Source organism: Eptatretus burgeri, chromosome 4, assembly GCF_056783735.1.
Source record: "Eptatretus burgeri isolate ZD-2024b chromosome 4, Ebu_testis_v1, whole genome shotgun sequence".
Taxonomy (NCBI): domain Eukaryota; kingdom Metazoa; phylum Chordata; class Myxini; order Myxiniformes; family Myxinidae; genus Eptatretus; species Eptatretus burgeri.
Genome location: NC_140964.1, coordinates 102,812,883 through 102,825,711, shown reverse-complemented (window position 1 = coordinate 102,825,711; position 12,829 = coordinate 102,812,883). Strand labels below are relative to the sequence as shown.

The following is a 12,829-nucleotide window of genomic DNA, read 5'->3' as shown; positions in this document are numbered from 1 at the left end:
CTCTGCTTCCTGTCTTTTTGTTAGCGCCACCGCCTCCAAACCATACAACATAGCTGGTCTCACTACCGTCTTGTATACTTTCCCCTTCACTCTTGCAGCTACCCTTCTGTCACAAATCACTCCTGCAACTCTTCTCCACCCACTCCATCCTGCCTGCACTCTCTTTTTCACTTCTCTCCCACACTCTCCGTTACTTTGGACAGTTGATCCCAAGTATTTAAACCAATCCACCTTCCCCACCTCAACTCCTTGCAACTGCACCATACCACCACCCTCCCTCTCATTTACGCACATGTACTCCGTCTTACTCCTACTGACTAACATTCCCCTTCTCTCCAGTGCGTACCTCCACCTCTCAAGGCTCGATTCAGCCTGCTCCCTACTCTCCCTACAGATCATGATGTCATCCGCGAACATCATGGTCCATGGAGACTCCAGTCTGATCTCGTCCGTCAACCTGTCCATCACCATTGCAAACAGGAAAGGGCTCAGAGTCGATCCTTGGTGCAATCCCACTTTAACCTTAAACCGGTCCGTCATTCCTACCACACACCTCACCGCTGTCACACTGTCCTCATACATATCCTGCACGATCCTCACATACTTCTCCAACACTCCCGACTTCCTCATACAATACCACAACTCCTCTCTTGGCACCCTATCATAAGCTTTCTCTAAATCCACAAACACACAATGTAACTCTTTCTGGCCTTCCCTATACTTCTCCATCAACATTCTCAAAGCAAACATCACATCAGTGGTGCTCTTTCCTGGCATAAACCCATATTGCTGCTCACAGATCATCACCTCTCCTCTCAACCGAGCTTCCACTACTCTTTCCCACAACTTCATGGTGTGGCTTAACAACTTTATCCCTCTGTAATTTCCACAGCTCTGCACATCACCCTTATTCTTGAAAATCGGAACCAGCACACTTAATCTCCACTCCTCCGGCATCCTCTCACTTTCCAAGACTTTATTAAACAATCTGGTTAACAACCCCACTGCCATCTCTCCTAAGCACTTCCATGCCTCCACTGGTATACCATCTGGGCCAACCGCCTTTCCACTTTTCATCTTCTTCATAGCAGTCCTCACTTCATCCTTACTGATCCACCCCACTTCCAGATTCACTATCTCCACCTCTTCCAACCTTCTCTCTCTCTCATTTTCTTCATTCATCAGCTCCTCAAAGTACTCCATCCACCTTCTCAACACACTCTCCTCGCTCGTCAGCACATTCCCATTTGCGTCCTTTATCACCCTAACCTGCAGCACATCCTTCCCAGCTCGGTCCCTCTGTCTTGCCAATCGGTATAAATCCTTTTCCCCTTCTTTTGTATCCAACTTCTCATATAGCTCGTCATATGCCTTTTCCTTGGCCTTAGCCACCTCTCTTTTTGCTTTTCGACGCCACTCCTTGTACTCCTGCCGACTTTCTTCATCTCTCTGACTATCCCACTTCTTTTTCGCCAACCCCTTCTTCCTTATACTTTCCTGTACTTCCTCATTCCACCACCAAGTCTCCTTCCTTCCTCTGTCCAGATGTCACACCAAGTACCTTCCTAGCTATCTCCCTCACAACTTCTGCTGTCGTTGCCCAATCATCCCACCCATCTTTACCACCATCCAACGCCTGTCTCACCTCCTCCCTAAATTTCACGCAACAGTCTTCCTCCTTCAGCTTCCACCATCTGGTCCTTGGTTCAGCCCTCACTCTCTTCCTCAACCTCACCTCTAAAGTCATCCTACAGACCACCAATCGATGCTGTCGAGCTACACTCTCCCCTGCCACAACCTTACAGTCACTAATCTCTTTCAGGTTGCATCTCCTACTTAAGATGTAATCCACCTGTGTGCACTTTCCTCCACTCTTGTATGTCACCCTGTGTTCCTCCTTCTTCTTGAAATACGTGTTTACCACTGCCATTTCCATTCTTTTTGCAAACTCTACCACCATTTGCCCTTCCACATTTCTCTTGTTGAGACCGTACCTCCCCATCACCTCCTCATCCTCTTTATTCCCTTCCCCAACATGTCCATTGAAATCTGCTCCAATCACCACTCTTTCATCCTTGGATACACTCTCCACCACTTCATCCAACTCACTCCAGAAATCTTCTTTATATTCCATCTCACACCCCATATGTGGGGCATATGCACTGATGACATTCATCATCACCCCTTCAATTTCCAACTTCACACTCATCACTCGGTCAGACACTCTCCTCACCTCCAATACCCTCTTGACATGATCTTCCTTCAGGATTATCCCGACACCATTTCTCCTCCCATCCACACCATGGTAGAACAGTTTGAAACCACCTCCAATGCTCCTCGCCTTACTCCCCATCCACTTGGTCTCTTGTACACACAGTATGTCCACCTTTCTTCTCTCCATCATATCAGCCAACTCTCGCCCTTTGCCAGTCATCGTCCCAACATTCAGAGTTCCAACTCTCACCTCCACACTTCTACCCTTCCCCCTCTCCCACTGCCTCCGGACTCGCCTTCCCCGTCTCCTTCTCCTCCTTCGCCCAGCAGTAGCACAATTTCCACTGGTACCCTGCTAACCACCGGTACCGGTGGCAGTCGTTGGTAACCCGGGCCTCGACCGATCCGGTATGGAAATTCGTTTTGTTGTCCGCATAATGATTTGGCATCGGTTTTTACGCCGGATGCCCTTCCTGACGCAACCCTGGTCGCCTCTTACGACACACAGGGATATGGTACACCTATTCTAACCGGGGCATACACCGGGCCCAGTACAACTGGTGCTCATTTCGCCGACCTCGGAAGGATGGCAGGCTGAGTCAACCCCCTGGTGTTTTCGACTTGGCTTATATATATTTATATATATATATATATATATATATATATATATATATATATATATATATATATTGTTGTGGTTACCAAATTCGCAAACCACCATTCAGGTCCCTTAGGTGAGGTATCTCGGTAAGTACATGTGAAGTTAGGCCCAAACCCGTTGTCTAGTGGGAATACATGTCATTTATGCGTGCTGCGACTCTTCAGGATAGCCGTTTTTCTTTTACTATCTTTAATTTGGACCAACCGCCATTGTTATCACCACAACCACAACATCAACCACCAACCACAACGCCGCTTCACCACAACCGCCACGACCTTCCCGTCACACCTCGTAACCGTAGCATCGCCACCGTTCTTGCCCCACTGTGGGTACCGGTGTTGGACTCGTGCAGGGCGCGCGTCGAACAGCGTGTACAAAATCACGGATTTTGTGCTTCAAAAATGGATCAAAAACGACACACGCCCACTTTTTGCCGTCCAATCGGTGAGCGAGGGGCGAATTGGCCCCGCCCCCAGGGCGATCGATATATGCAAATTTATGGATCAAAAAGCCTTCACGCCCACTTTTTCTCGGGCCAATGGGGAGCAAGGTGAAAGGTCGAAGGGAGGGGGTCAAAGATGAGAGGGCGAAGTTACGGGGCGGATAAAAGGACCGTGTTCATCAGTCCAAGGGAGTCGAGAGGCGGAGAGTAGGAGAGTAGGGGAGTCCAGGGACGAGGAGAGTAGGAGAGTAGGAGAGTCGGAAACAGAGAGTCAAGACTTCGCGGGCGGTGGAGTTGGCAAGAAGGAGCTGGTCGTCGTGTGCGTTGGAGTCGGAACGGAGGGGACGGAGCTGTGGAAAGGCGGCGACACCAGACGAGGGGGTGCTCGCGTCAAGAGCTGCACCCCAGGGAGGCCGACAGCGCGACCTGGCCGAGGTGGAGACGCTCGTCGCGGGATAATAAAAATCCTCTATACCCCGAGCATCAGCAACCCCCTCCTGTTTCCCCCCGCGCTGAGATAGTGCGACCAAGGGGGCCCCTTTCCCACCCCCTACCAGACACTGTCCGCGGGGCCCGCGGAGTTGAGGCGCCATCGCCGCTCCTCGTCTCATCACCAGACGGGTAGGCCGACCCGGTCTCGGCCTCAGGCCCGCCTCATCCTTGAGGGTATTTCTTTTCCTTGGTTTTGGGTATGTGTTGTCGGCGCCGTCTATGAAGTAGAATTGTATAAGTGTTGCCGTGTGCTCGGTAGTCGGTATTAGCTCTGCATTGTGTCCTCGCTTTTACATTTGCTTTTTGTGTAAATTGAATTGTGTTTTTCTTTTCTGTGTGCTTTTGGTGGAATTGAATATGTGTGCTTTCCGTTCGTCGCGAATAAATGTGCTTTTGTGTTGAACTGTTTCCCGCTTCGCTTCGTCATTCCTTCATTGAATCCTCATCTTGCTTCACGTAAAGGGTTGGTAGTGGGCTGAATACGCCCGATAATTAATCGAACCGTCGAGGTCGACGATAACACCGCTCGGTTATTCTGATAGTACGGAACGGGTCGCTTAAGTGGCCCGTGTCCGAAGTCGACCTGCGGCGAGGTGCGATCGCCCGGTCTACCCTCCGCGTGGGTACTTAGGTAGGTCGAATTTGGCGAGCAACCCTATCCCACGCGGGGGCTGATTGGCTCGATCGCGGTGAGACCGAAAGGTCCACCCGTGACTGGTTCCCGGCGTTAGTCCGAGAGGGTCACGACTGGATTGTCCGTCCGGTGGGCGACGTGCCGCGATTCGAGTTACGTGGCCGTCAGCACGCCGGCGGGCGCGAATCCGCAACAATATATATATATATATATATATATATATATATATATATATATATATATATATATATATACATATATATACATATATATATACATATATATACATATATATACATATATATACATATATATACATATATATACATATATATACATATACATACATATATTAATTCAGTGTCCTATCTGGAATCCGCAACATATATATATATATATATATATATATATATATATATATATATATATATATATATATATATATATGTATATATATATATGTATATATATATATATATATATATATATATATATATATATATATGTATATATATATATATATATATATATGTATATATATATATATATATATATATATATGTATATATATATATATATATATATGTATATATATATATATATATATATATATATATATATATATGTATATATATATGTATATATATATATATGTATATATATATGTATATATATATATATATATATATATATATATATATATATATATATATATATATATATATATATATATATATATATATATATATATATCGTTACGTCTGAGGGGGGGGGGGTATGCATTCAAAGGGTAATTAGGATGTTTAATTAGGTATGCCATGCTGTTCGAGTTTACCGGGATCTCGATGTAATAAGTAGCAATTCAGTGGTGATAAGTTGTCTAGTAAATGTCCATTTCTTCAAGGGGGAAATGATAATTGTTACGTAATTAGATAGGGAGACGGGTTAGGGTAAGTGTGTCTGCGTAAAGCCTTTTACTATTCCCTGGAGGCTTGCCGTGACGTAACAGGACAGTGCTGCGGATGGCTCCGCCCCGTGATCACGATTGGCGGAAGGCGACGGCGGAGGGCCAATAAAACGGCTCGATTGGAAGTGACGAGGACTCGAGGATAAAAAGGTTCTGTTCGGGAAAAGAGGTGGAAGAAGAAGATTGATAAAGAGAAAGCGTCTGGTAGAGGCTGTTGGGCTCGGAGCGTGCTCTTTTATTGGGCTGGTACGTTCCTCGATTTGTCGTGTCTCGTGGCCTTGCTGTGCCTCGTGCCTCAACTCGGTTGGCTCTGGGGTTCTGCTGGCTCGGAGTACGGGTCCGAACGGCGGGCGGACCTGCTTCCCTCTCCTGCTCGCATCTTGGCGCCAGAACTGGCTCCCTGGTGGCTGTGAGCGGACTTGGGCCGACACCAGGAGGTCGACACCACCACGGTGTCTCCTGCCCCTGACGAGCGCAACGCCAGCTCGTCCGGCGCCAATCCAGGGACTGTTGCGTCTACACCACGGGCCAGCCTGACCACCAGGACTAGCGACGGTGTGTGTGTGTGTGTGTGTGTGTGTGTGTGTGTGTGTGTGTGTGTGTGTGTGTGTGTGTGTGTGTGTGTGTGTGTGTGTGTGTGTGTGTACCTGGCGCCTTTGAGGGTTTGAGATTTGTATATCCATTGGAATTGTTTGTGTTTTCCCCACGCCCGAACCCACACCACCATCCCATCGAATCGCCCCGGATCCCTCCTCTTACCGAGTCTTATTATTATTTCTGGTTAGAGAAATAAACATTATTAACTCAGTGAAAAGCGACTCGTGCCACCTTCCTCGTCCCGTTTGCTGTAGAGCGATTAAAACCGCCATCTTTGGGTTATAAAAAATAAACCGCCTCCATTGTTTCGGCTCATTCTATGTTGGCGGGACTGTTCAAGTCCCGTGGACGTCACAATATATATATATATATATATATATATATATATATATATATATATATATATATATATATATATATATATATATATATATATATATATATATATATTGGTCTGCAAATATATTCACCCCCTCCAAAGTTTTCACATTTTGATGCCACCTGAGCTCATTTCATGATACTGTTACGAATTTCGGTCTGCCTGGCGTGTGATCGGCCACGTAACTCAAATCGCGACCGCGTCGCCCATCGGAACGGACAATTCAGTCGTGACCCTCCTTGGAACTACCGCCAGGAGCTAGTCACGGGTGGGTCTTTCGACCCCACCACAATCGTGCCAATCAGCCACCCACGCAGGATAGAGTTGTTGGGGGATGATTGGTCCAAAATAACGACAGAGAAAAGAAAAATGGCTATCTCAAAGGATCGCAGCCGTGTGAACACGGAAATTCCCTCTAAACAACGGTGGGGAAATCTAACGACAATATACTTATCGTCATAACTGGTCTAAGGTCCCTTTATGGCGTCTTGCAAATTTCCACAGCCGTAACACTACCCCCTCCCCTTTTTACAGACTCGTCCCGAGTCACCGAATTTCCGTGTGCCATCATGTGTAAGTTCTCCCCGAGTACAGTTTATCTTCGGATCCCTGAGTGCGACATCCATGGTATTCGTGTCCCCAAAATAAATAACCTACGGGCTGAGTAACTAACCAAACAAACCCACTCGTACGGACGACTTAAATAAAATGCCGGCGCTATGACATACATGCCGGGGGCGCACTCATATACAATACACAACTTAACCTTATAATTTACACTATTCCATGGCCCAGCATCGATGGACTCTGCATAGAGAAACGAAGTTAGCAGGGAGCCAGGCTGCTCGCACACAGTCTCTGGCTCATGCAATGCAGGTGACAGGGAACGTGGCCGGCTGCTCACACGCAGTCCAAGACCTCCCCCTTTTAAAATGAACGCAGCGAACACAACGGCGCACGGGCTGCACAAACGCAGTCTCCGTGTCGGCTCAAGCAACACAAGCAATGAACGATGCACGGGCCTCTGGTGCAGTCCTTACAAATTTGCACGGTGATCCTGGCGCACATGGTAATGACAGGGGGGGGGATGCAAAACAGAACGGGGCAACTGGACGAGGGCAGCAGGCATGGACCAAGGCAAAGGCAAAGGCAGGCAGGCAAGGCATGGCGTGACAAGGCCGCTGTAGCGAAAACAGCCGGCAGTGAAGCTGACCGGCACAGGCCTTGTAGTAAAACAGCCGGCAGACGATCGACCGGCACAGGCCTTGAAGCAAACAGCTGTCAGACGATCCGACCGGCACAGGCCTTGCAGTAACAGCCAGCCGATGACGTGGCCGGCACAGGCCTTGTTCAATGGAGGTTGGTGGAGGGATTGCGGTGGTGCTGGCCACTCGGAAGGCGGGCTCGGACCTACCTACTGTCTCCCTCCCAACCTATCGCATTTGCCTGTTTCTGTCCATACCCACCCCCTTAATTTGTAAAACCCAATTTAGCCCCAACTTATTTTTTTGTTTTTATTTTTATTTTTTACTCCCCCCCTATAAATCGTCCCCAAACCCCCTTTACCCCCTTACCCTCTTTGTTCGGCTAGCCTATCCTATCCAAGCCTACTCCCAACCCCTACGTTCCCTTCCTGGAGGGGAATGAGGGAGAGCTGGCGTCCTGCGTCGAGGCCCAACTCAAGCCTCAGGATGGCCTCCTTGGATTTCAGCGATCTAACCCAAAGTGGGTCTAGCGGCCCACAATGAGAGCGAAGGGATGGATGGTGCGGAGGGGTACACTTCCTATCTACCATATCCATTTAACTTTTGAACTACGCCGGGACTTTCAACAAGCGCCTCTCGCTTAAACTATTGGTTCTAACAACCAGGATTCCCGTCGCCTGTGTTGGTGTCCTCACAATTTCGGGCCTTGCCCCCCAATTTTCCGCCCGCGCCCTCACACGGTTTTGTGGCTGGGACACGTGGCTCCCTTGGCAGACACTACCCTCTGCCGATTCTCTAACAATGGCACCCCCGGGCACTACACTGCATCCGAGCCTACCAGCTCCCTAAACTGGGGAGTGCCCTCCCTGGCAACTCCCCTGAAACGCTCACATGGCAGGCTGGCACCCCGGGCCCCTTTCCAAGGGTCACCCGTGCCCACGCGGCCTATGGCGCCCCGGGCCCCGCATCAGCGGGTCACCTGTGCCCACTGCACTATCCCGCCCCCCCATGGGCCCTTGGCCTACCGCGGCCGACTAGCCCGGTGCCAGGGGTACCCACTCAGCGATACTCACCTTTCGCAGCCACACTCCCAGCCCGTCAACAGGGCTGCTGCACCCCTCCAAATGGGTATCGAGCCTACTTTCCCACCAACAACAAAACGACCTCCAGTTTTCAATTTCGCTAACCCTCGAACTCACATTACACTGACCCCGGGGTCCCTTGGGAGGGAATGACTCCTCCCCACAATCACTCATCGTACCATGCATTCCCCATTCGCTCCATACACACAGACCCGCTGGCCTCACTCACTCATCATGTATCCACCTCACTACTCAACTCACACATCGCTGAATACTGCCATCCTGCTCACTACATCCGCAAACAACCTCGTGCTCCCACGTCAGCCCTTTAAACTACAGCATGTTCCATTTAACACTACTTAGCTAAGCTACGTCCCCTGTACACACTCAGTCTGTCACTGTCCTCAAATAATTTTCTTTTCCATCTCTCATCCTAAATCTCACCTAAAATCCCTCTAACTATTCCATTCCACGGGCCCCATGAGGACTTACCCCTGCCCCATGAAGCCGGTCGAGCTATCACTAACCCTTCCCCCAAACTAGTGGTATCCTGTGCCCTGGCAAGGGGTTCTTCCACCCCTGACCCGGGAATCCTGTTCACCCGAAGCGAGGCTTGCTTTTTTGTTTTTCTACGCGCCATCAGCGCGGAAACTCGCAACCTGCACTCGTTCCCCGTGAAGTCATCGCAGCTGTTCAAGCACCTCGTCCCTCCTTGGATGGTACCATCCGGTAGGGATACCCCTCCTGCCAAATTCCAACCACACGTGCAGCCATGACGTCACCCTGCGCATCAAAAAAAAAAAACAGGCCTCGCGTTTTGAGGGGTTCCCCACGCAAACACATGTGCTTTGCCCGTTGGAGCTTCACACACGCACGCGTGGGGAACCCATCCGGTCCAAATCCGTATCCAGCCTATCTTTTGTCTGTCCGCGGGATCGGCAACATCCACCGCTGGCGTTTACAGACCAGGTTTCACTCCCGCAGGCACGCACGTGGCGGTCTCGTGCGTAGCACGGCACGAACCTCGCGCTCGCCGCTGGGTAAACCCGGTGCGTTCCCCAATCCAGCTACGGCCGCTACCCGGCCTCTGTCCCTTATCTGTCGCCGTCGTCATCTCCGTTCCATCCACGTGCTCAAACTCCCACGTGTCACGAGACTCACACACCTCACCATTACACTCACACCGGGAGACGCAGCTGCGTGCTCCTGCATGCCGACAGTCATCTCCCTTGCATACAGCGACCTCACACACGCTGTCTCTCTCACACACACCCTTCTACTCACACACGCGGTGACACTAACACGCGGTGTTTCACTCACACATGTCGTGCTGGGAAGCACGCACTTCGGCACACTTGCCACCACACCACTCACACGCGGGGTTTCTTCCACACACGGGGTGTCACTCATACCCGGGGTCTCATCCATACACGGGGTCTCATCCACACACGGGGTCTCATCCACACACGGGGTCTTTGTCACCCTCCCGGTATCTCTCACACACGCCCTTGCACCCGCGCTATGCGTGTGTTGCAGCACGCATTTCGCCACACGAGTAAACACACACCGGGACAATCACGCGGGGGATTCGCATCACCTCTTGGGCTCCCGGGGCCTCCATACCCCCCAAGCTCTCCGTGCACTCGTTCGCCTCACTCATCCCCTCGACCTCGCAAGGCTCGACCGGACCCACCTGATCGTGAATCGCTTCAAGGGGGCATACTCCCTCCCCTCGTTCCTGGAGGAGGCCATGCAGCTGTTCGCACCGGGTCCCAACACATTCTGCCAGCTCGCCCCCATTATCCTCCACTACCTCCGTGTGTGTGTGCTCGTCCTTAACCCCGTCTTCATCGTGTAGTCTCTCCTCTACCGTTTCTACCTCCCGTGTCTCTGTTATTTCTTTTATTTCCTGCGTCTCCCTTAACGGGAGCAGCCGAAAGAAGAAGCAATATATATATCTATATATCTATATATCTATATCTATATCTATATATCTATATCTATATCTATATCTATATCTATATCTATATCTATATCTATATCTATATCTATATATATATATATATATATATATATATATATATATATATCTATATCTATATATATATATATATATATATATATCTATATCTATATATATATATATCTATATATATATATATATATCTATATCTATATATCTATATCTCTATATCTATATCTATATATCTATATCTATATCTATATCTATATCTATATCTATATCTATATCTATATCTATATCTATATATATATATATATATATATATATATATAATTATCTTGCCAAAACGAAGTTTTTGCAAGATATGTTAGTCAGCTTGTATGTTTTTTTTTTTGTCTGTAATCACGTATAAAAAATTCTGCAGAGCACAGTTATCATTGGAAATTTTTGTAACTTCGCATATCAGAGGCCTATAGAGGTCCCTTTCAGCGCATAAAATTTTGAAGGTCAAAGGTCAAGGTCACTTTGTCGCAAATCAGGGGAGTCGACGAAACCCTTATATTTTGAGTAATTTTGATCGGATCGTCTTTAAACTTCATGGGAATATAGTTCATGGTCTGGCGCTCAGCTGATTAATTTTTGGTAGCGATTGGCCTTGACCTTCATGGTTAGCGCCTAAGGTCACACATATTTGACCCCCAAGGTCAAATTTTCAAGTTTTAGGAACCATATCGTGTAGTACCACAAATTGAACACCTCAATGAGTGCCTTCTAGATATGTCAAGCTTGAGACATTATGATGTCATTTGGTGACGTTATGAGGCAAAAGCATATTTTTCATGGTTACTCTGTAGAACGATTCTCATCGGAATCTCTCGTCGGCAGATATTCCTCAAGGAGTCGCTCCTGGTGGATAGCAGCTCTGTTCACCTCAGTGTGACCTTAAAGCAGTCACACGTGGTCACCTTTTGGCAAGATACGGGTCACCCTGCTGGTGACATTGGTTTATTTTTATTATTCCCACGCTTTCGAAGAAAAGCGGGAATATTGTGATTGTCTCCGCCGTCCGTCTTACCCTGTAACTCCTACACCATTTGAAATAGGAACTTGAAACTTTGGGACATAGTAGATATATGTATGGGGAAGTGCACAACACTTTCGGATTTTTGATATGACCCCTCGGGGCCGGGCCAGAGGGGTTGGGGTCAAGGGGGTCGATTAAAAAAAAAATTGTCTTATAGCTTTTTAAATCAAACATATTCATGAGTTATACATTTAACAACATATTTTTAAACACATGATAATCAGAGGGTGCTTGGGGGGTAGGGGGTGCTTAGCGGATAGGGGGTCAAAATAGCTCCTCCTACACCGTTTGAGATAAGAACTTGAAACTTTGGGACATAGTAAATATATGTATGAGGAAGTGCACAACACTGTCTGATTTTTGATATGACCCCTAGGGGCCAGGCCAGAGGGGGTGGGGTCATGGGGCTTATTTTTTTAAAGTGTATTTACCCTTGTACATGGTAAATTATTTTATAAAGAACTTACTTATGTGGCCCAATGAGTGACAAACAGTCACAGGTTTTACTGTATTTATCTAATTGATTATGAATAATTATTATAATTAATATTATACACAGTTCATTCCGATGATTAAATTGATGCACAGTTCTATATTATACTCTGCAGAATTAATGTTTCATGAAATGTTGACATGCTTGCAATGACTTCTGATTTTGTAAACATAGCAAGTCTTTGGTCATAAAGCACATCAAGTTGAAAAGAATAGTCAATCCATTTTGTAAGATAAAATTTCACCTCGTGTTAATGGGACAAAGCAGTGCACGTGGGAATATGCGATGGTGTGCCATCGACAACGTAGCTCGTTTTATTTTTAAAAGAAGAGGCACTTCCAACCAAGAGTACAAAAAACACTAGATCTACTCCACTAATATGAGCAAAAAAAAACAAGAGCAGACCCGTCTCATGCGACGTTTCACCAGATTCACAGCGAGCTTCCTCAGGCACAATAGACCCCGAGCATCGGGGCATGTCCGGTTTTTATTTCGATACGACCGCTCATTTCCGGTCACGGGCTGGTGCTCGAGGTCAAATGGAGGAGTGATTTTTTTATTTTTTTTATTTTGCAAATGCAAAATAAAAGTCAAATTACAAAATCGACGGAGTGAT

The 12,829-nt window shown here is 47.5% G+C and overlaps 1 long non-coding RNA gene across 1 annotated transcript in view; it reads right to left on the bottom strand.

Annotated features, from left to right (window-relative positions):
• LOC147028789 (uncharacterized) overlaps nt 1–12,712 on the bottom strand; it is a 63,556-nt gene extending 50,844 nt beyond the window's left edge. The window contains exon 1 of the long non-coding RNA XR_015056952.1: nt 12,619–12,712. This is a non-coding gene — a long non-coding RNA (uncharacterized LOC147028789). The remainder of the gene's footprint in view (nt 1–12,618) is intronic.
• Nucleotides 12,713–12,829: the final 117 nt, after the last annotated feature.